The sequence below is a fragment of the Haematobia irritans genome, chromosome 2 (genome assembly GCF_050003625.1).
Source record: "Haematobia irritans isolate KBUSLIRL chromosome 2, ASM5000362v1, whole genome shotgun sequence".
In the NCBI taxonomy this organism is placed as follows: Eukaryota; Metazoa; Arthropoda; class Insecta; order Diptera; family Muscidae; genus Haematobia; species Haematobia irritans.
In genome coordinates this window covers 26,627,863-26,652,641 of record NC_134398.1, presented here as the reverse complement: position 1 = coordinate 26,652,641, position 24,779 = coordinate 26,627,863, and the positions used below count along the sequence as shown (strand labels likewise).

The 24,779-nt window shown below is 32.7% G+C and overlaps 1 protein-coding gene and 1 pseudogene across 8 annotated transcripts in view; both read left to right on the top strand.

The window, feature by feature from the left end:
- The window catches only part of Nckx30C (solute carrier family 24 member Nckx30C), a 544,602-nt gene that overhangs the window by 470,835 nt on the left and 48,988 nt on the right, over positions 1 to 24,779 (top strand). The gene's annotated exons all lie outside the window — the stretch shown is intronic.
- LOC142227696 (5S ribosomal RNA) lies at positions 14,262 to 14,380 on the top strand (annotated as a pseudogene).

Here is a 24,779-nt window from a genome sequence, read left to right as displayed (position 1 = left end):
AGCGTGCTTCCTCTATCTTCATTCGTTTTGTTTGTTATTATTGGCTTCTCTTCAATCGTTATTGTTGTTTTTGATCTCAGCTTAAAGCCATGCATTGACTAAACTACAATTGTATTTCTATAGAAAATTTTTTTAAAATTTTATTTCAATAGAAAATGTTGTCAAAATTTTATTTCTATAGAAAGTTTTGTCAAAATTTTAGTACTACAGAAAATTTTGTCAACATTTTATTTCTATAGAAAATTTTTACAAAATTTTTTTCTATAGAAAATTTTGTCAAAATTTTAGAACTACAGAAAAATTTGTGTACATTTCATTTCTATAGAAAATATGTACCAAATTTTATTTCTATAGAAAATTTTGTCAACATTTCATTTCTATAAAAGTTTTGTCAAAATTTGATTTTTATAAAAAATTTTGTCGAAATTGTATTTCTAGAGAAAATTTTGTTAAAATTTTTTTCTATAAAAAATTTTGTCAAAATTGTATTTCTATAAAAAAATTTTGTCAAAATTTTAGTACTATAGAAAGTTTTGTCAAAATTTTAGTACTACAGAAAATTTTGTCAACATTTTATTTTGATAAAAAATTTTGTCAAAATTGTATTTCTGTAGAAAATTTTGTCAAAACGTTATTCCTATAGAAAATTTTGTCAACATTTTATTTCTATAAAAAATTTTGTCAAAATTTTATTTCTATAGAAAATTTTGTCAAAATTTCATTTCATTTGTTTTGTTTTGTTATTGTTGGTTTTGTTCTTTAAGCATTGTTGTTGTTTTTTTTATTTCAGCTTAAAACCATACATTGACTAAACTACAAGAGTAGCTTAACCAACAGAGGAAAAGAATGTTTGTCAAATTTATTTGGGCAAAGCCCTATAGACTGCAAGATGGTTGGATGGACGCACGTTTCGGAATTACCACATTCCTCATCAGCATCCTCTACTTGCAGCAAAACTATCAACCAATTATCAGAATAAATTCAGGCAGTTTATTAAACCCAACAAAAACCACACTTGAACCCTCCGAAAAAAGGTTTTACATTGATAGCCGGCTTATGCCGAAATAAACTCGAAACAAACATATCTCTTTTCCTATGCCACTGTCAAATCATCGATTTGAATTCACATGGCTGGGTTTATTTTGAGCGTGCCTCCTCTTCTTTTTCCATTTGTTTTGTTTTGTTATTGTTGGTTTTGTTCTTTAAGCATTGTTGTTGTTTTTTTTTTATTTCAGCTTAAAACCATACATTGACTAAACTACAAGAGTAGCTTAACCAACAGAGGAAAAGAATGTTTGTCAAATTTATTTGGGCAAAGCCCTATAGACTGCAAGATGGTTGGATGGACGCACGTTTCGGAATTACCACATTCCTCATCAGCATCCTCTACTTGCAGCAAAACTATCAACCAATTATCAGAATAAATTCAGGCAGTTTATTAAACCCAACAAGTGTGGGGTTCAAGTGTGGTTTTTGTTGGGTTTAATAAACTGCCTGAATTTATTCTGATAATTGGTTGATAGTTTTGCTGCAAGTAGAGGATGCTGATGAGGAATGTGGTAATTCCGAAACGTGCGTCCATCCAACCATCTTGCAGTCTATAGGGCTTTGCCCAAATAAATTTGACAAACATTCTTTTCCTCTGTTGGTTAAGCTACTCTTGTAGTTTAGTCAATGTATGGTTTTAAGCTGAAATAAAAAAAAACAACAACAATGCTTAAAGAACAAAACCAACAATAACAAAACAAAACAAATGGAAAAAGAAGAGGAGGCACGCTCAAAATAAACCCAGCCATGTGAATTCAAATCGATGATTTGACAGTGGCATAGGAAAAGAGATATGTTTGTTTCGAGTTTATTTCGGCATAAGCCGGCTATCAATGTAAAACCTTTTTTCGGAGGGTTCAAGTGTGGTTTTTGTTGGGTTTAATAAACTGCCTGAATTTATTCTGATAATTGGTTGATAGTTTTGCTGCAAGTAGAGGATGCTGATGAGGAATGTGGTAATTCCGAAACGTGCGTCCATCCAACCATCTTGCAGTCTATAGGGCTTTGCCCAAATAAATTTGACAAACATTCTTTTCCTCTGTTGGTTAAGCTACTCTTGTAGTTTAGTCAATGTATGGTTTTAAGCTGAAATAAAAAAAAACAACAACAAAATTTCATTTCTATAAAAATTTTGTCAAAATTTTATTCCATAGAAATTTTTGTCAAAATTTATTTAAAAAAAAAATTTGTCGAAATTGTATTTCTATCGAAAGTTTTGTCAAAATTTTAGAACTACAGAAAAATTTTATCAAAATTTCATTTCTATAAAAGTTTTGTCAAAATTTTATTTTTATAAAAAATTTTGTTGAAATTGTATTTCTATAGAAAATTTTGTCAACATTGTATTTCCATAGAAAATTTTGTCAAAATTTTTGTACTATAGAAAATTTTGTCACAATTTCATTTCTATAAACATTTTGTCAAAATCTTATTTCTATAGAATTTTTTGTTAAAATTTTATTTCTATAAAAATTTTGTCAAAAATTTTATTTCTATTGAAAGTTTTGTCAACATTTTAGTGCTACAGAAAATTTTGTAAACATTTTATTTCTATAGAAAATTTTGTCAAAATTTTGTCCAAATTTTATTTCAATAGAAACTTATGTCAAAATTTTCTTTGTCAACATTTTAGTGTTACAGAAAGTTTTGTCAACATTTTATTTCTATAGAAAATTTTGTCAAAATTTTATTTCTATAGAATTAAAATTTTGTCAAAATTTTAATTCTATAGAAAATTTTGCCAAAGTTTCATTTCTGTAGCAAATTCTGTCAAAATTTTATTTCTATAGAAAATTTTGTCAAAATGTTTGTACTATAGAAAATTTTGTTAAAAATTTTATTTCCATTGAAAATTTTGTCAAAATTGTATTTCTATATTTTTTTTTAAATTTTAGTAAAGGGTGATTCTTTTGAGGTTAGGATTTTCATGCATTAGTATTTGACAGATCACGTGGGATTTCAGACATGGTGTCAAAGAGAAAGATGCTCAGTATGCTTTGACATTTCATCATGAATAGACTTACTAACGAGCAACGCTTGCAAATCATTGAATTTTATTACCAAAATCAGTGGCAGAAAATCCGCTTTTTTATCGACAAATTTTGTTCAGCGATGAGGCTCATTTCTGGTTGAATGGCTACGTAAATAAGCAAAATTGCCGCATTTGGAGTGAAGAGCAACCAGAAGCCGTTCAAGAACTGCCCATGCATCCCAAAAAATGCACTGTTTGGTGTGGTTTGTACGCTGGTGGAATCATTGGACCGTATTTTTTCAAAGATGCTGTTGGACGCAACGTTACGGTGAATGGCGATCGCTATCGTTCGATGCTAACAAACTTTTTGTTGCCAAAAATGGAAGAACTGAACTTGGTTGACATGTGGTTTCAACAAGATGGCGCTACATGCCACACAGCTCGCAATTCTATGGCCATTTTGAGGAAAAACTTCGGAGAACAATTCATCTCAAGAAATGGACCGGTAAGTTGGCCACCAAGATCATGCGATTTGACGCCTTTAGACTATTTTTTGTGGGGCTACGTCAAGTCTAAAGTCTACAGAAATAAGCCAGCAACTATTCCAGCTTTGGAAGACAACATTTCCGAAGAAATTCGAGCTATTCCGGCCGAAATGCTCGAAAAAGTTGCCCAAAATTGGACTTTCCGAATGGACCACCTAAGACGCAGCCGCGGTCAACATTTAAATGAAATTATCTTCAAAAAGTAAATGTCATGGACCAATCTAACGTTTCAAATAAAGAACCGATGAGATTTTGCAAATTTTATGCGTTTTTTTAAAAAAAAAAAGTTATCAAGCTCTTAACAAATCACCCTTTACTATAGAAAGTTTTGTCAAAATGTTAGTGATATCGAAAATTTTTTTATAAAAAATTTTGTCGAAATTGTATTTCTATAGAAAATTTTGTCAAAATTTTATTTCAATAGAAAATTATGTCAAAATTTTATTTCTATAGAAAGTTTTGACGACATATTATTTCTATAGAAAATTTTTACAAAATTTTATTTCTATAGAAAATTTTGTCAAAATGTTAGTGATATCGAAAATTTTTTCAATAGAAAATTTTGCCAAAATTGTATTTCTATCGAAAATTTTGTCAAAATTTTAGTACTATAGAAAATTTTGTCAAAATTTTATTTATATAAAAAATTTTGTCAAAATTTTGTCAAAAATTTTGTCGAAATTTTATTTTTCTAGAAGGTTTTGTCCATGTTTTAGTACTATAGAAAATTTTGTCAAAATTTTAGTACTATAGAAAATTTTGTAAAAATGTTATTTCTATAGAAAATTTTGTCAAAATTTTAGTACTATAGAAAATTTTGTCAAAATTTTATTTATATAAAAAATTTTGTCAAAATTGTTCTTCTATAGAAAATTTTGTTAAAATTTTTTTCTATAGAAAATTTTGTCAAAGTTGTATTTCTATAGAAAATTTTGTCGAAATTTTATTTTTCTAGAAGGTTTTGTCCATGTTTTAGTACTATAGAAAATTTTGTCAAAATTTTAGTACTATAGAAAATTTTGTAAAAATGTTAGTACTATAAAAAATTTTGTCAAAATTTAATTTCTATAGAAAAATTTGCAAAAATTTAATTTCTATAGAAAATTTTGTCAAAATTTTATTTCTATAGAAAATTTTGTCAACATTGTATTTCTATAGAAAATTTTGTCAAAATTTTTGTACTATAGAAAATTTTATCACAATTTCATTTCTATAAACATTTTGTCAAAATTTAGTTCTATAGAATTTTTTGTTAAAATTTTATTTCTATAAAAATTTTGTCAACATTTTATTCCAATAGAAAATTTTGTCAAAAATGTTATTTCTATAGAAAGTTTTGTCAACATTTTAGTGCTACAGAAAATTTTGTCAACATTTTATTTCTATAGAAAATTTTGTCAAAATTGTGTCCAAATTTTATTTCAATAGAAACTTATGTCAAAATTTTATTTCTAAAGAAAGTTTTGTCAACATTTTATTTCTATAGAAAATTTTGTCAAAATTTTATTTCTATAGAATTAAAATTTTGTCAAAATTTTAATTCTATAGAAAATTTTGTCAAAGTTTCATTTCTGTAGCAAATTCTGTCAAAATTTTATTTCTATAGAAAATTTTGTCAAAATTTTTGTACTATAGAAAATTTTGTTAAAAATTTTATTTCCATTGAAAATTTTGTCAAAATTGTATTTTTATAAAAAATTTTGTCGAAATTGTATTTCTATAGAAAATTTTGTCAAAATTTTATTTCAATAGAAAATTATGTCAAAATTTTATTTTTATAGAAAGTTTTGTCGACATATTATTTCTATAGAAAATTTTTACAAAATTTTATTTCTATAGAAAATTTTGTCAAAATGTTAGTGATATAGAAAATTTTTTCAAAATTGTATTTCCATAGAAAATTTTGCCAAAATTGTATTTCTATCGAAAATTTTGTCAAAATTTTAGTACTATAGAAAATTTTGTCAAAATTTTATTTATATAAAAAATTTTGTCAAAATTGTACTTCTATAGAAAATTTTGTTAAAATATTTTTTTTATGGAAAATTTTGTCAAAGTTGTATTTCTATAGAAAATTTTGTCGAAATTTTATTTTTATAGAAGGTTTTGTCAATGCTTTAGTACTATAGAAAATTTTGTCAAAATTTTAGTACTATAGAAAATTTTGTAAAAATTTTATTTCTATAGATTTTTTTTTTTCAATATGTTAGTACTATAAAAAATTTTGTCAAAATTTAATTTCTATAGAAAATTTTGTCAAAATTTCATTTCTATAGAAAATTTTGTCAAAATTTCATTTCTATAGAAAATTTTGTCAAAGTTTCGTTTCTATAGAAAATTTTGTCAAAATTTTATTTCTATAGAAAATTTTGTCAAAATTTCATTTCTATAAAAAAAATTTTGTGAAAATTTCATTTCTATAGACAATTTTGTAAACATTTTAATAAAAAAATTTATCAAAATTGAATTTCTATAGAAAATTTTGTTAAAATTTTATTTCTATAGAAAATGTTGTCAAAATTTTATTTGTATAGAAAATTGAAGTAGCTCTCAGTTGGTGAGGAATGTTTTACGAAATCTACCAAAACATCTAGAACTCTACCAATTTACCAAACGATAAAAAAATCGACCATGGTTGGTAGAATTCTACCAACTATGTCAACCTTGCGCACAAAGCCATTACACCCGGCAATATAGTGACTCTGTGGCATTTTTACTCATTACCAACAAAGCATAGTCTTGAGATAATAGACACTTTGGCAGTTGTACGTGTCAACGTTACTCTCCAAAATTTCCCCAACGCGAAAGTCCAACGAATTGAGATCCGGTGATTTTGTTTGCCATTGTAAAGTAGAAGTGGATTCAGGAACCTCCATTATTGGTTCAAAACCGTTCAATTTTTAATGGCTTCTCCTCAAAGAAACCCAAATTCGGTAACTGGCAACTTTCAATTGGAGCAACGCCGCAGCAATAAATCCTGTCAATTCGCTCAAATTGGAAACGTAATTGAAGTGGCTAAATCCTTCCAGCCAAATATAAATGCAATAGATCAAAGTGCTTTTGTTGTCTTGTAAACAATAAAATCAACTGTCACTTGATTAAATATATCAGCTGCCAGGTGTGCGTATTAGATAACATATGATAACAAACTGATGATTGGTTGCAATATTCAGTCCATTGTGATACCACAGTGTTGAACTTCTCTCTTATCAGCACTCAGGGATAAGAGAGAAGTGAGCCTGAAATATCGGGCTGCCACTATACCTAACCTAACCTTGGTTGCAATACATATCTGTACTATTCTCTATCCCAAATTAAACGATATCTTCAAATAGACATTCAAAGACAATAAGAATCTCTTTCGGAAACAAAATCTATTGACAATTGCCAAAAAGAAGTCTATGTAGCAATCAATAAATTAAATTTTCTACACATATTTTCCCAATTCCCTTAGCCTTCTGTTATTCCAAAGTATTCAATTCAATTTCAACAAACCCATATTTCTTACTTAAAATAGAAAAAAAAAAACAAAGATGTGTCTCTGTGCTAGGCCAACAAAGATTCCTATATAATAAATGACCTAAATCTTGTCGAAAATGTGCCAAAAATTACTACCAATAAAACAGTGACACCAGAATGCCTAACAACAAATGCCATAAATTTTCCACAATCTTTGGCTACCACAATAACCCCATTCCATTCATATAATAGTTTGTCCAAACTGGATTGAAATAGTTTGCCAAAAAAAAAAACAACCGAACCACAGAACAGAAGACACACTTCATTGGATAGCCTCCATTTAGAGCTTACTACCACCGAAGGTAATATTTTAGTCAATGTCAATATGTTTCACAACCCCCTAGGAAGGAGGAAAAAATTGTTTGTGGAGAATGTGCTAGAGGGACACATCTGAAGAGACATGTGCTTAATTTCCCTGCCTAAGTATAATAAATTGCATTCTATATATGTATACAATTTTCTCCTAATTTAATGATGAGAGCTGAAAGCAACTAAATTCTTGTTTCCAACAATTTATATTGAAACCAAAAATCCTAAAAGTATGCAATAGTTTTTTGGTCTATAAACTCCTATAAGTATACTTTATTAAATTTATTTTATTAGTACCACTGCTACATACTTTGGAAACACTAAGTATTCACATGGTGAAAAAACTTTTACAAATTGCAACGGGAGTTTTGTAACCGGGTGAGATAAAACAGAACCCTAAATTTAAAAACTCAACACTGATAATTGTACTAATATCACACAATAATAACAGGTTGGCTGATAAGTCCCCGGTCTAACAAAGAAAAACACATTTTTTTGTCAAAATTCGTTTTTATTATTCAACATAGTTCCCTTCAAGAGCGATACAACGATTTTAACGAACTTCCAATTTTTTGATACCATTTTCGTAGTACTCCTTCGGTTTTGCCTCAAAATACGCCTCAGTTTCGGCGATCACCTCTTCATTGCAACCAAAATTTTTCCCTGCGAGCATCCTTTTGAGGTCTGAGAACAAGAAAAAGTCACTGGGGGCCAGATCTGGAGAATACGGTGGGTGGGGAAGCAATTCGAAGCCCAATTCATGAATTTTTGCCATCGTTCTCAATGACTTGTGGCACAGTGCGTTGTCTTGGTGGAACAACACTTTTTTCTTCTTCATATGGGACCGTTTTGCCTCGATTTCGACCTTCAAACGCTCCAATAACGCCATATAATAGTCACTGTTGATGGTTTTTCCCTTCTCAAGATAATCGATAAAAGTTATTCCATGTGCATCCCAAAAAGCAGAGGCCATTACTTTGCCAGCGGACTTTTGAGTCTTTCCACGCTTCGGAGACGGTTCACCGGTCGCTGTCCACTCAGCCGACTGTCGATTGGACTCAGGAGTGTAGTGATGGAGCAATGTTTCATCTATTGTCACATATCGACGGAAAAACTCGGGTGTATTACGAGTTAACAGCTGCAAACAGCGCTCAGAATCATCAACACATTGTTGTTTTTTGTCAAATGTGGGCTCGCGTGGCACCCATTGTGCACAGAGCTTCCGCATATCCAAATATTGATGAATGATATTACCAACACGTTCCTTTGATATCTTTAAGGCCTCTTCTATCTCGATCAACTTCATTTTACGGTCATTCAAAATCATTTTGTGGATTTTTTTGATGTTTTCGTCGGTAACCACCTCTTTCGGGCGTCCACTGAGTTCACCGTCCTCCGTGCTCATTTCACCACGCTTGAATTTTGCATACCAATCAATTATTGTTGATTTCCCTGGGGCAGAGTCCGGAAACTCATTATCAAGCTAAGTTTTTGCTTCCACCGTATTTTTTCCCTTCAGAAAACAGTATTTTATCAAAACTCATTTTTTTCCATTTTTTTCACAATAACAAAAGTTGCTTCACAAAAGACGCTCTATCTCAAAAACTAATTGACTTAGAGACGTCAAATTTTGACACGAATCATTTGAAGGTTGGTACTATATAAAAATAATATGCATTTACTACTAGCGACGCCATCTATGTGTCAGACCGGGGACTTATCAGCCAACCTGTTACACGACACCAACTATTCGTAATTACTGACTCGGCGTTACAAAATATGTCGTCTCATTAGAATTCTGAAAGAAGTTAGTGCGGTTGAATAAAAGAGGTCAATACTTCGATGTCATCAGTACTTTCATCCATATTATACAGTGGTCTCGAATTTAGTACAGCTTCGATCTGGTACAACAGGGTGGCCATTGTCTCAAATGTTTCACAATTACTCTTCGAAGATGATGCTTCATCGACTTCACCGCTGCCTCCCATATTGCTCCGAAATGAGGACTTGCCGGGGGAATGAAATGCCACTGCATTTCCTCTGTCGCTAGCATCGGAGCCACTGTGGCACTAATGGTTAGCATGCCCGCCTTGCATATTCACAAGGTCGTGGGTTCGATTCCTGCTTTGACCGAACACCAAAAAGTTTTTCAGCGGTGGATTATCCCCCCTTCAGTAATGCTGGTGACATTTCTGAGGGTTTCAAAGCTTCTCTAAGTGGTTTCACTACAATGTGGAACGCCGTTCGGACTCGGCTATAAAAAGGAGGTCCCTTGTCATTGAGCTGGAATCGGGCAGCACTCAGTGATAAGAGAGAAGTTCTCCAATGTGGTATCACAATGGACTGAATAGTCTAAGTGAGCCTGATACATCGGGCTGCCACCTAACCTAACCTAGCATCGGAGCCAGCGTACTATTCTCTTCTATGGCGTCTTTGAACTCTTTATCTAGATTCTTAACAGCTCCAACAAAACTTGTGTCATTGTCTGAATAAATATGGCTACTTCTACTTCTTCTAGAAAACATGCGTTTTAAAGCAGCGAGAAAAGCTTCAGACGTCAGACTGCTTACCGCCTCCAAATGTACTGCTTTTGTTGCCATCCAAACGAACACTGCAATGTAACCTTTGTACGACTTGTGACCTCTTCCGTTTGAGCACTTCATCAGTATCGGTCCCCCATAGTCCACACCACGATGTGTAAACGGTGCAGATACGTTAACCCTATAATCGGGGAAATTTCTCATCATCTGTGTTAGAGTGTCTTGTCTATATCGTATGCATTTGGTACAACACCGATTCACGCGTTGCTATTTCTCATTCCAACAATCCAATAATTCCTTTTCAGCGTGTGCTCCACCACTCTGATACCGTCATGAAGAGAAGCTAAATGTGCTTGTTTGATGTTGCTTATCTGCTAAATTTGACTTGTTAAGTAATACTGGGTGTTTTTGGTTGAACGCCAGCGACGAAAACGGTAGTAGACCACAAACTCTTAGCAAGACTTTATCACCCAAAAAGTCGTTTAACGTAGCAAATTTAGGTTTGTGATCGATCGCCGTTCCGTTTTGCAATCGTGTAACTATCTCCGGAAATTCTTGCTGCTTCCGTCTCTAGCAGCTCTTCCACCATTAGGAACTCTAGAAATTTCATGCACTAAACTCTAAATAAGGAACATATTATAAACAAAGTATAACACACATGGAAAAACAATAATTTAGATCAAGGATGTTTGAGCTATTCACCCAATATCTAAAATTCTACCTGTTATGGACACATCTGATTTACAGTACAGACAGCAACATGTGTTTGCACATAAGTTAGATGCCGAAGCAACTAGTGCGGAGTAAACAACACCATCTATTCGTGAGTATTGACTCGACAGTACTCAATCGGTCGTCTCGTCCGACTTCTGAAGGAAGTTAGATGCGGACGCAAGTAGAGCGGAAGCACATAATGTTGAAGCACCTAATGCTGAAAGAAGTTAGATGCAGAAGCAATTAGTGTGGGATAAACAACACCAACTATTCGGGATTATTGACTCGACATTACCTAATAGATCGTCTCGTCAGACGTCTGAATGAAGTTAGATGCCGACGCGAGTAGAGCGAGATCACATAAGCTAAGTGCCGAAGCAACTAGTGCGGAGTAAACAACACCATATATTCGTGAGTACTGACTCGGCGGTACTCAATCGGTCGTCTCGTCCGACTGAAGGAAGTTAGAGGCCGACGCAAGTAGAGCGGAAGCACATAATATGGAAGCGCCTAATGCTGTAGGAAGTTAGATGCCGAAGCTATTAGCGCGGAGCAACTTTTCGATATTTTTAATTCGGCATTATATAATAGATCGACTCGTCAGACGCCTGAAAAAAGTTAGATACCGACGCAAGTAGTGCGGAAGAAAGTTCATTAACAAAGCAAGTTAGATTCTGAAGAAACCAGAGAGTAATAAAGAAAGTCCAATCAATTGGCATTCGATAATATTGGCACCTATAAGCATCCGCACAGCAAAGGACTGTGCGGATGGTTATAGGTGCGTTTTCAAGACGGTACATGGGTAAGTAATGAGACCTTAGATGGAGGAAAGTAAACTTAAAGCCAATGAAAATAGCATGGAAGAAAGCTAATTCTCGAAGAAAATAGGGCGAAAGCAAGCAAATACTGCGCAAACAAGCTAGTAGGTGAAAAAACTATTGCGGAAGCAAGCTCAATATTAAGGCATATAGTGTTGAAAAAAAGTGCGGAAGCAAACTAAATGGCGAAGCACATTGTACGAAAGCAAACTAGATGCTGAATCAAAGATGCACCCGAAATGCCGGAGCGACTAGAAAGGAGGCAACCTTCTGGCCCGTGTGCTTTAAAACTGAAGACAGCAATTAGTGCGGAGTTAAACTAGGTGCCGAATAAAATGCGGAAACGAACTAAATGGCGAAGCAACAAACTCAGATGAACCCTAGATGCCGGAGCCACCGGTGGATGCAATCTTCTGGACCATGCTTAAGCAAAGATATACCCGAAATGCCGGAACGACTAGGAAGTATGAAACCTTCTGGCCCGTGTGCTTTAAAAGTGAAGAAAGCAATTATTGCAGAGGTAAACTAGGTGCCGAAGAAAGTGCGAAGCAACAAACGCAGATGGACCCTAGATGCCGTAGCCACTATGGACGAAGCAATCTTCTGGCCCATGCGTTTTAGAGGGGAAGAAGGCTGAATCCGAAGGAATTAGGGCGGAGGTAAACTTGGTGCCAAAAAAAAGTGTGGAAACAAATTGTGGGGAAGCAAACTAGATGCCGAAACAAAAATTCAGATGGACCCGTGTGCTTTAAAAGTGAAGAAAGCAATTATTGCAGAGGTAAACTAGGTGCCGAAGAAAGTGCGAAGCAACAAACGCAGATGGACCCTAGATGCCGTAGCCACTATGGACGAAGCAATCTTCTGGCCCATGCGTTTTAGAGGGGAAGAAGGCTGAATCCGAAGGAATTAGGGCGGAGGTAAACTTGGTGCCAAAAAAAAGTGTGGAAACAAATTGTGGGGAAGCAAACTAGATGCCGAAACAAAAATTCAGATGGACCCGTGCGCTTTATAACGGAAGAAAGCTGAATCCCGAGCAATTAGTGCTGAGGTTAACTCGGAGCCAATGAAAGTGCGGAAGGAATCTAAAAAGCTAATTGATCGGAAACAAACTAGATGCTAAAGCTAGAAGTACGATAGCTAACAAAACACCGAAGCAATAATTCGGAAAGAAATAAAATATAGAAGATAATAGCTCGGAAGCCAATTAATTGTCCACACAAATTGTACGGAAACAAGCTCAATCCCAAAGGAATTAGAGCAAAATCAAGCTGGGAAAGTGGGAAGGCAAAGTAAAGGGTGATACGGTCAAAATTTGGTCGAGGGAAAACGCGTGTAAATCGGTGAAATCGTTTATTTAAAAATCAAATTAAATTTCTTTTTCAAGTTCAATTAGTATAAAATTCAGGAAAAATATTCAGTTAGGCTTTCGCTTTTCCAAATCCAAATTTCCGGGCCTCACGCTTGACACCTGCCATCAGATTTTGTACAGCCACCTTGTCCACCTTCTTCGCCGCAGAAAGCCAGTTTGCCTTGAACTGCTGCTCGTCCTTAGCAGTTTTTTGGTCTTCTTTAGGTTCCGCTTGACAATAGCCCAGTATTTCTCAATTGGGCGGAGCTCTGGCGTGTTGGGAGGGTTCTTGTCCTTGGGAACCACCTGCACGTTGTTGGCGGCGTACCACTCCATCACTTTTTTACCGTAATGGCAAGATGCCAAATCCGGCCAAAACAGTACGGAACAACCGTGTTTCTTCAGGAAAGGCAGCAGACGTTTATTCAAACACTCTTTCACGTAAATTTCTTGGTTGACAGTCCCGGAAGCTATGAAAATGCTGCTTTTCAAGCCACAGGTACAGATGGCTTGCCAAACCAGATATTTCTTTGCGAACTTTGACAGTTTTATGTGCTTGAACATATCTGCTACCTTTCCCCTTCCTTTTGCCGTATAAAACTCCTGTCCCGGAAGCTGCTTGTAGTCGGCTTTGACGTAGGTTTCGTCGTTTTCGCGATGCGCGAGCAAAATTTTGATAAGCTGCTCTTCTTGCTTGGACGGCATTTTTGACAACTGAAGAGTGAATTCCAAAGTCAAAATAGGAGCAACATTATACACACACACACCTTCAAAATGAGGGGTGTTCAGTTTTTTTTAAATGCAAAATTGAAAGAAATACGTCAAGTTTATATTGACCGTATCACCCTTTAAATGACGAAGTTAATTGTCGGAAGCAACGTAAATCCGGCATTTTGGGGGGAAACCAATTTCAATTCCGTAGCTTCTAATGCTTAAGGAAGTCAATCTAGTTAGTGGAAAAGTAAGATCAATGCCGAAGCAAGCCAGATTCCGAAAAAAAACAGTGCGGTGTTAACAACACCAAATAAATCGGCGTCATTCGGTCGGCACTTTAAACGGATAAGATTGTTAACAAATGTGCTTTACGGCCATTTTCATGTAGCTCCGCTGGGCTTTAACTGCCTGTTAACAGAAATTAAATTTCAAATATCTTCTTTCCCGTTAACTTTAACTGAAAAATTTTCAACAGTTAAGTTCCTAACTGACATATGGAATATATAGGGAAGATGACATATATGTTCATAGAGCGGTTTAAAGGTTCGTTAGCTAATGTAGCACTAAAGGAGCTCCATGAAAATGGGGGTTAGTGTAGAATCAAGTGTGGAAACAAGCTTAATCCCGAAGCAGTTATTGCAAAACCAATCTAGGTACGACAAAACTGGAGAAGCAACCTAGTTGCCGCAGTCACTAGAGGAGAAGCAATGTCAATTCCGTAGCACCTAATGCTGAAAGAACGACCATACCACGCTGAGTACATCGGTTCTCGTCCGATCACCGAAATTAAGCAGCGTCGGGCGCGGTTAGTACTTAGATGGGGGACCGCTTGGGAACACCGCGTGTTGTTGGCATTTTTTTGGGAGCCACCGTGGTGCAATGGTTAGCATCCCCGCCTTGCATATACAAGGTCGTGGGTTCGATTCCTGCTTCGACCGAACACCAAAAAGTTTTTCAGCGGTGGATTATCCCACCTCAGTAATGCTGGTGACATTTCTGAGGGTTTCAAAGCTTCTCTAAGTGGTTTCACTGCAATGTGGAACGCCGTTCGGACTCGTCTATAAAAAGGAGGTACCTTGTCATTTAGCTTAACATGGAATCGGGCAGCACTCAGTTATAAGAGAGAAGTTCACCAATGTGGTATCACAATGGACTGAATAGTCTAAGTGAGCCTGATAGATCGGGCTGCCACCTAACGTAACCTAACCTAACCTACTGCTGAAAGAAGCTAGATGGCTTTGCATATAGGCGAAGGAGAAGGAAGATATTCCGTATAAACTAGTGCGGAGTAAACAACACCGAATAATTCAGGATTATTGATTATGCGTTGTTCACTTGGACGTTGCATTAAATGGATGCAAATGCTAGCCAATGCGCTTTAGGTCGGTACGTGAGCTGATCTGAGAGAATAAAGGGGTGCGAAAACAAGCTAAATACCGAAGCAAATTATGTAGGATAATGTTGGGTTCAGGAGCAAATAGTGCCTAAGCAAGCTGAGTGCGGGAGCAACATGTGCGGCAACTAACAAACTACCGAATCAACCATACGGAACCAAATAACATATCGAAGGACATAGTGCGGAAGTAGGTCAGATGTTGAAACAAATAGAGTAGAAATAAGCCCAATCTCGAAAAAAATTTGAGCAGGAAAAAGGTTGTTACTGAAGAAACTGCGGAAGCAAAGTAAATAGCAAAGCATTTTGTGCGAAAGCAAACTAGATGCCGAGGCAATCAATTCTGAAATATTCTAAATGCCGCAACCACCAAGTTTAATGCCGTACTACGGCATAATGATGATAATGAAACTAATAAGAACTCTTTTATACAAGATGTCGAATCAAGCCAGACTCCTAAGAAATTAGTGCAGAGCCACTTTAATACTGCGAATCCTAGCCAGCACGCTTTAGGTCGGTATGTTAGGTTAAGTGGCAGCCCGATGTATCAGGCTCACATAAACTATTCAGTCCATTGTGATACCACATTGGTGAACTTCTCTCTTAACACTGAGTGCTGCCCGATTCCATATTAAGCTCAATGACAAGGGACCTCCTTTTTATAACCGGAACGCCGTTCGGACGTTCCACATTGCAGAGAAACCACTTAGAGAAGCTTTGAAACCCTCATAAATGTCACCAGCATTACTGAGGTGGAATAATCCACCACTGAAAACCTTTATGGTGTTCGGTCGAAGCAGGAATCGAACCCACGACCTTGTATATGCAAGGCGGGCATGCTAACCATTGTACCACGGTGGCTCTCTACGAAACCTAATCTGTGTGAATGTTCAGCGCGTTTCAATGTTTTAATCAATCTCTTCCTTTGCAACAGTATTCCTAAATTCAATTAAAATATTAATGCAATAACCCTTATAAGCTTTTTTTCCCGACACCATCCATGAAAATCAAGGGCTTTCGAATAAATCAAGTGTGAATTAATTGTTCAAAAGGACACGATTGATTAAGCACGAGTTTCCTTTAAATTAAATGAACTGATTCATTGTTCCCCCACTTTCACCTACTTCGCTTCTTGGCCACAGATACCACATAAAATTCGTGACAATTGGGAAAATGGAAAGTTGGTCTTCACAGTTGGTTATCCTTGGTCAAAAGTAAATAAAACTATTTGTTTTCATTAAGCACACATGCACACACATATACAATTTCAATTTTCTTTCGTGGAAGGATAGAATGTATTAAGTGGACACCAATTCCAACACATATGGACATGTAGCAATTCTAGAGAGACAATATCAATCACAGCCAACATTAATCCTTTGGATATGTGAAGTAAAGAAAAATGGGTAAAAATAGATTGCTTCACAAAGACAGAGATATTAGGGTGGGTCTTTAGGAAAAACTAAAATTTGTAATGACAAAAATTATTAAAGCTGTTCTTTATGAGTTTTTTTATGAATCACTCTGTTTTGACAGTTTAAAGTGACGTCTCTAATCAGTATTGTTTGTCAAATCATCATCAATAATTTAACTCCCGAAACACCTCTTCCAAATCGTGGACATTTATTTTCAAAAACAGTGATCAATTAAAAATGTCTATAGAGCACTTCGTGAATTTTATAGTGCACATAATCGTCCATCTGAGACCACCAGACGGCACTCTTTTGGATCCCTAAGAATGTGAAGAAAGCGCACAGAGGTAAATCTTGGTGTCGTTGAGGCGATTTATGGAAAGGCCATCGTGGGATTTGACGCCACTCCAGTGTTGCCAGGCGATTTTTGATTCTTTGCCCCAAATCTTAAGAAAAACAAGTATATAGGGCCGTAAGTTCGGCTAGGGCGAATCTTATGTACCCTCCACCATGGATTGCGTAGAAACTTTTACGAAAGACTGTCATCCACAAATTTCAACTCACTCGGATGAAATTTGCTCCTCCAAAACCAAATCTCGGGATCGGTTTATATGGGGGCTATAAATGATTATGGACTGATATGGACCACTTTTGGCATGGTTGTTAAATATCATATACTACCACCACGTACCAAATTTCAACCAGATCATATGAATTTTGCTTCTCCAAACGGCACCGGAGGTCAAATCTGGTGATCGGTTTATATGGGAGCTATATATAATTATGGACTGATAGGAACCAATTCCTGCATGGTTGTTGGATATCATATACTAACATCACGTACCAAATTTCAACCGAATGGGAAGAATTTTGCTCTTCCAAGGTGCTCCGGAGGTCAAATCTGGGGATCGGTTTATATGGGGCCTATATATAATTATGGACCGATATCGACCAATTTTTGCATGGGTGTTTGAGGCCATATATTAACATCACGTACCAAATTTCAACTGAATCAGATGAATTTTGGTCTTCCAAGAGGCTCCGGAGGTCAAATCTGGTGATCGGTTTATATGGGGCCTATATATAATTATGGACCGATATGGACCAATTTTTGCATGGTCATTAGAGACCATATACTAACACCACGTACCAAATTTCAATCGGATCGGATGAAGTTTGCTTCTCTTAGAGGCTCCGGAGGTCAAATCTGGTGATCGGTTTATATGGGGGCTATATATAATTATGGACCGATATGGACCAATTTTTGCATGGTTGATAGAGACTATATACAAACACCATGTACCAAATTTCAGCCGGATCGGATGAAATTTGTTTCTCTTAGAGGCTCTGCAAGCCAAATCGGGGTATCGGTTTATATGGGGGCTATATATAATTATGGACCGATGTGGACCAATTTTTGCATGGTTGTTAGAGACTATATACAAACACCATGTACCAAATTTTAGCCGGATCGGATGAAATTTGCTTCTCTTAGAGGCTCCGCAAGCCAAATCGGGGGATCGGTTTATATGGGGGCTATATATAATTATGGACCGATGTGAACCAATTTTTGCATGGTTGTTAGAGACTATAGGTTAGGTTAGGTTAGGTTAGGTTAGGTTATGTGGCAGCCCAATGTATCAGGCTCACTTAAACTATTCAGTCCATTGTGATACCACATTGGCGAACATCTCTCTTATCACTGAGTGCTGCCCGATGCCATTTTAAGCTCAATGACAAGGAACCTCCTTTTTATAGCCGAGTCCGAACGGCGTTCCACATTGCAATGAAACCACTTAGAGAAGCTTTGAAACCCTCAGAAATGTCACCAGCATTACTGAGGTGGGATAATCCACCGCTGAAAAACTTTTTTGGTGTTCGGTCGAAGCAGGAATCGAACCCACTACCTTGTGTATGCAAGGTGGGCATGCTAACCATTGCACCACGGTGGCGGTTGTTGAAAATCTTGATGGTTCTACTGATTCTCCAGATAAAACTTCACCATTGTAAGGTTCAGAGTTAGGTATATCTCCCATATATATATCTTGCGCCCGATTTACACTCATATGACCGCAGAGAGTCGGCCCCTGAGTTGATCGTTGATCGCGAAATCGAGGGAGATACCAAAAATGCAGACATGGCTGGACACCGTATGCGAGAGGAGATTTATACTACCTCAAAGCTCACCAAAGTTAAATCGAGGATTATTGCGAGAGTCAGCGAGATCTGTGAATGGGATATTCTTGATGACTCGATCGAAACGGCTGATGTGATGGTTGTTGAAAATCTTGATGGTTCTACTGATCCTCCAGATAAAACTTCACCATTGTAAGGTTCATATTTAGGTATAGCTCCCATATATATCTTTTGCCCGATTTACACTCATATGACCGCAGAGGGTCCGCCCCTGAGGTGATCGAGATTTAGGTATAGCTCCCATAGTTTTTTTTGTAAGTTCTATTTTCTTCTGCATAAAATCCATCATAAATTAAAATAAATTCCATATACCAAAATTGATATTCGGAAGAAAAATATAAGCAAATATTTCTACCCACATTCCCAAGTGTACGTTTAAATGTGAATGGAAAATGTAAAAATGTAAAAATTAAGTAAAATACATAACAAAAGGACACCGAGTATATCCCATGAATGGGTAGAGTGAAAAAATTCCACTCCAATAACAAAAAACAAATAAAATAAAATAAAAATGTGGCCAAATAGACATAAATGCCGAGAGCTACAAAAGGAAAGAAATATGTAAATAGTAATTTAGCTTTTAAAAATATTTTATTGTTGGACAATAACAAATGATGTTCAAGATGGACAAAAGGTTTATCCGGTATATTTTTGTTGACATTATAAATAAAGAAGAGCAGAGGATATATCCCTTAAAGTCCATTTGTTTAAAGTAAATTTTCTAGAAACATCAAAATAACTATATATGAAAATATTTATTTATAAAAAAAAAACTAAACCAGGCCAAAAACTTTAATTAAGCCATGCCTAATGGGACTCTTTTAAAGGAAATCAGAAATGGAGGTTACTTGAATAATGTACACGTACGAAAAAGAGTGTTTTTTTATGTTTGGGTGTAAAAATTATATGTTTGGAACTCAAATTTTTTTAACACAATATTTTTAAGTGCAAGCATATAATGTTCATAAACTAGCATAACATGTTTGGGACATATATGTTAATATGTTAGAACATATTATGTTTGGGACATAAAATGTTTGTAAATATAATATGTTTAGATTCAAACATATATTAATGTAGATATAGCCTATAAAAATATATGTGTTTAGAAAGAGAGACCTACTCGTAGAGAATAATGAAAGTAACCAATTGACGCCTTAAAAATATATCCACACAAAGAAAATTTCATTAAAATTGTTTTCTACCAGTGTATGCCCTAAGGTGAAACATAATATGTTTGAACAATACAAACAATATTTTGTTTGGACAAATCCTGAAAATATATATATGCTTGAAGCAAAATGTGTTTGGAGTATATGTTACAGAAGCGATTTTTTTTTGAGCGTGTACTATAAGGGAAATTTGTATTATTGAATAGGATCTTCTTCAGAAAACCGTTTTTTCTGTCTTAAAACTTTAATTCAGCTTAGCTGAATATAGTTCTTTAATTGTTTGAATGTGATTTTATAAAAAAAAAATCCTTGATTCCGTTAGAGAGAAGAAGTGTATATGGCTGTAAGTGCGGCCAGGCCGAATCTTATGTATCCTCCACCATGAATTGCGTACAGACTGTCATCCACAATCGAATTAAGAAAATATTCTATAGAAATAAAATTTTGACAAAATTTTCTATAGAAATAAAATTTTGAAAAATTTTCTATAGAAATAAAATTTTGACAAAATGTTCTATAGAAATAAAATGTTGACAAAATTTTCTATAGAAATAAAATTTTGACAAAATTTTCTATGGAAATAAAATTTTGATAAAATTTTCTATAGAAATAAAATTTTGACAAAATTTTCCATAGAAATAAAATTTTAACAAAATTTTCTATAGAAATAAAATGTTAACAAAATTTTCTATAGAAATAAAATTTTGATAAAATTTTCTACTGAAATAAAATTTTAACAAAATTTTCTATAGAAATACAATTTTGACAAAATTTTCTATAGAAATAAAATATTTTGGAAAAATTTCTATAGAAATAAAATTTTGAAAATTAAATATTGACAAAATTTTCTATAGAAATAAAATTTTGAAAAATTTTCTATAGAAATAAAATTTTGAAAAATTTTCTATAGAAATAAAATTTTGAAAAATTTTCTATAGAAATAAAGTTTTGAAAAATTTTTTATAGAAATAAAATTTTGAAAAATTTTCTACAGAAATAAAATTTTGAAAAATATTCTATAGAAATAAAATTTTGACAAAATTTTCTATAGAAATAAAATTTTGAAAAATTTTCTATAGAAATAAAATTTTGACAAAATTTTCTATGGAAATAAAATTTTGACACAATTTTCTATAGAAATAAAATTTTGACAAAATTTTCTATAGAAATAAAATTTTGATAAAATTTTCTATAGAAATAAAATTTTAACAAAATTTTCTTTAGAAATAAAATTTTGACAAAATTTTCTACTGAAATAAAATTTTAACAAAATTTTCTATAGAAATAACATTTTGAAAAATTTTCTATAGAAATACAAGTTTGAAAGATTTTCTATATAAATGAAATTTTGACAAAATTTTCTATGGAAATAAAATTTTGAAAAATTTTCTATAGAAATAAAATTTTGGCAACATTTTCTATAGAAATAAAATTTTGACAAAATTTTCTATAGAAATAAAATTTTGAAAAATTTTCTACAGAAATAAAATATTGAAAAAAATTTCTATAAAAATAAAATGTTGAAAAAAATTTCTATAGAAATAAAATTTTGACACAATTTTCTATAGAAATAAAATTTTGAAACATTTTCTATAGAAATAAAATTTTGACAAAATTTTCTATAGAAATAAAATTTTGACAAAATTTTCTATTGAAATACAATTTTGACAAAAATTTCCATAGAAATAAAATGTTAACAAAATTTTCTATAGAAATAAAATTTTGGCAAAATTTTCTATAGAAATAAAATTTTTACAAAATTTTCTATAGAAATGAAATTTTGACAAAATTTTCTATAGAAATAAAATTTTGACAAAATTTTCTATAGAAATAAAATTTTGAAACATTTTCTATAGAAATAAAATTTTGCAAAAAATTTCTATAGAAATAAAATTTTGACAAAATTTTCTACAGAAATAAAATGTTGACAAAATTTTCTATAGAAATAAAATTTTCACAAAAGTTTCTATAGAAATAAAATTTGGACAAAATTTTCTATGAAAATAAAATGTTGACAAAATTTTCTATAGAAACAAAATTTTTACACAATTTTGTATAGAAATAAAGTTTTGACAAAATTTTCTATAGAAATAAAATTTGGCAAAATTTTCTATAGAAATAAAATTTTGACAAAAGTTTCTATAGAAATAAAATTTTGACACAATGTTCTATAGAAATAAAATTTGGACAAAATTTTCTAAAGAAATAAAATGTTGACAAAATTTTCTATAGAAATAAAATTTTGACAAAATTTTCTAGTGATATAAAATGTTGACAAAATTTTCTATAGGAATAAAATGTTGGTAGATTTTTTTTTTGGCAATATGGACCAATTTTTGTGTGATTGGGGATCGGCTATATACCATCCGACCTACATCAATAGCAACTGCTTTTACCAAGTTTCAAATCGATAGCTTGTTTCGTTTGGAAGTTAGCGTGATTTCCACAGACGGACGGACATGCTTAGATCGACTCAGAATTTCACCAAGACCCAGAATATATATACTTTATGGGGTCTTAGAACAATATTTCGATGTGTTACAAACGGAATGACAAAGTTAATATACCCCCATCCTATGATGGAGGGTATAAAAATGTTTCTTGTTAAAAATTTTAATGCAGCTCAGCTTAATAGGCCCCTTTTAAAGAAACCCTTAAATTGATTCATGTATTCTTGGGCAAATCTTTATTCATCATTGATGAATATGATTTTCCTCTGGAAAAATTTTACTTAGATATACTAGGACCTTAATCTCATCTTCTGAATAAAGTCCCACTAAGAAAATTCTAATTCGCCATTGTTGACAACGTTTTTCATCGAGCCTAAATGAGAGTATCTTTGATTTTCTTTATCTGTCTTTTCTTTAAAGGGAAAATTTATTTAATGGTGGATATATAATCCCTTTATTTTAGTAAACGAACGAATATGTTTTTGTAAAACAAAAATTAATTTGAGCGATTAAAACACTTATTCAGCAATAAAACTTAAAAAAAGCTTGTGGGATACCTGGCTTTATAAAAACTTTAATAGAGGAGACTTTCAGAATTATTAATTATTTATTAAAACTACTTTATAATTTTTACCCTTACCCCTTTAATCTAAATGAGTTATAAGCACTTCATTATCATTTCAGTATTTCATAAATCTTTTACGATAAATTTTCTTCAAAACCATTTTCTTGTTTTTTTTTTTTTGTTTTTGTACCTATGGTGAGGAAACATATGAAACTAAACCAAATATAACCATGTCAAGCTCCCTGTCATCCATTCTGTGTACAAAAAAAATATGATGGGTATTCATCCATAAATGTAATGTTTTCTCATCACAATTCTATTCAATTGACAAATCCCCTGTGCTGATATAAACGAAAATTCTTTTCTTCATAAATTATTCACAAAAAATGGAATGTCAGTCAACGCTATGGTATGTCATCATTAAGAGGGGATCATGAAAAGCTTTTAGAATACAATCCAGAAATGATGCACATGTGTGTTAGGAGCATTTAAGGTTTTGAAAACATATTTCGGAAATCCCACCACAAATACGTAATACACTCAAAAAAAAAATATATATATGACTTAAATTTAAAGGAAATTCAAAATTTTGTATACAATCCAAAAAATATTTCTAATCGAAAACCAAATAAGAATGACAATATGTTAAATCTCACAGAATCCCTTATACCAAGCAATCATTGATTTTCTACAGCAAAGTTTGCAAAGAATTGGAAATGAGTGGTTTCAGGTATGTAGCCTAGAAAATAATTCCACTAAAGGGGAGACTTTACGAACATTTCCACACACTGCAAAAACAAATATACAAATGTACCACACTCCTGTTGAATGCTCTTGAATCAAGAGTTGGGACTAAGAACTTATCGGACCATCTCCGTACATCCTGCTGAATAAAAATTTCTCTGCAGCCTGGGTGCTTTACAGCGTTCCTATAGGAAACTTTTTGTTTTGCTAAATGAATGATTTTTCCATGAGAAACCTTATTCAGCTAGGCTGAATTTAATGGTATAGATTTTCGTATAGAAAATTTTGTCAAAATTTTATTTCTATAGAAAATATTGTGAAGATTTTATGTCTATTTACAATATTGTAAAAATTTTATTTCTATAGGGAATTTTGTCAACATTTTATTTCTATAGAAAATTTTGTCAAAATTTTATTTCCTTAGAAAATTTTAACAAAATTTTATTTATATAGATAATTTTGTCAAAATGTTATTTCTATAGAAAGTTTTGTCAAAATTTTATTACTATAGAAAATTTTGCCAACATTTTATTTCTATAGAAAATTTTGTCAAAATGTTATTTTTATAGAAAATATTGCTAAAATTTTATTTCTAAAGAAAATGTTGTCAAAAATTTATTTCTATAGAAATTTTTGTCAAACTTTTATTTCTATTGAAAATTTTGTCAAAATTTTATTTATATAGAAACTTTTAACAAAATTTTATTTCTATAGAAAATTTTGTCAAACTTGTATTTCTATAGAAAAATTTGCCAAAATTTTATTTCTACAGAAAATTTTGCCAAAATTTTATTTCTATAGAAAATTTTGTAAAAATTTTATTTCTATAGAAAATTTTGTCAAAATTTTATTTTTATAGAAAATTTTAACAAAATTTTATTTATATAGATAATTTTGTCAAAATGTTATTTCTATAGAAAGTTTTGTCAAAATTTTATTACTATAGAAAATTTTGTCAACATTTTATTTCTATAGAAAATTTTGTCAAAATTTTATTTCTATAGAAAATTTTGTAAAAATTTTATATCTATAGAAAATGTTGTCAAAATTTTATTTCTATAGAAAATGTGGTCAAAATTTTATTTCTATAGACAATTTTCTCAAAATTTTATTTCTATAAAAAATTTTGTCACAGTTTTATTTCTATAGAAAATTTTGTCAAAATTTTATTTCTATAGAAAATTTGAACAAAATTGTATTTCTATAGAAAATGTTGTCAAAATTGTATTTCTATAGAAAATTTTGTCAAAATTTTATATCTATAGGAAATTTTGCTTTAATTTTATTTCTATAGAACATTTTTTCAAAATTTTATGTATAT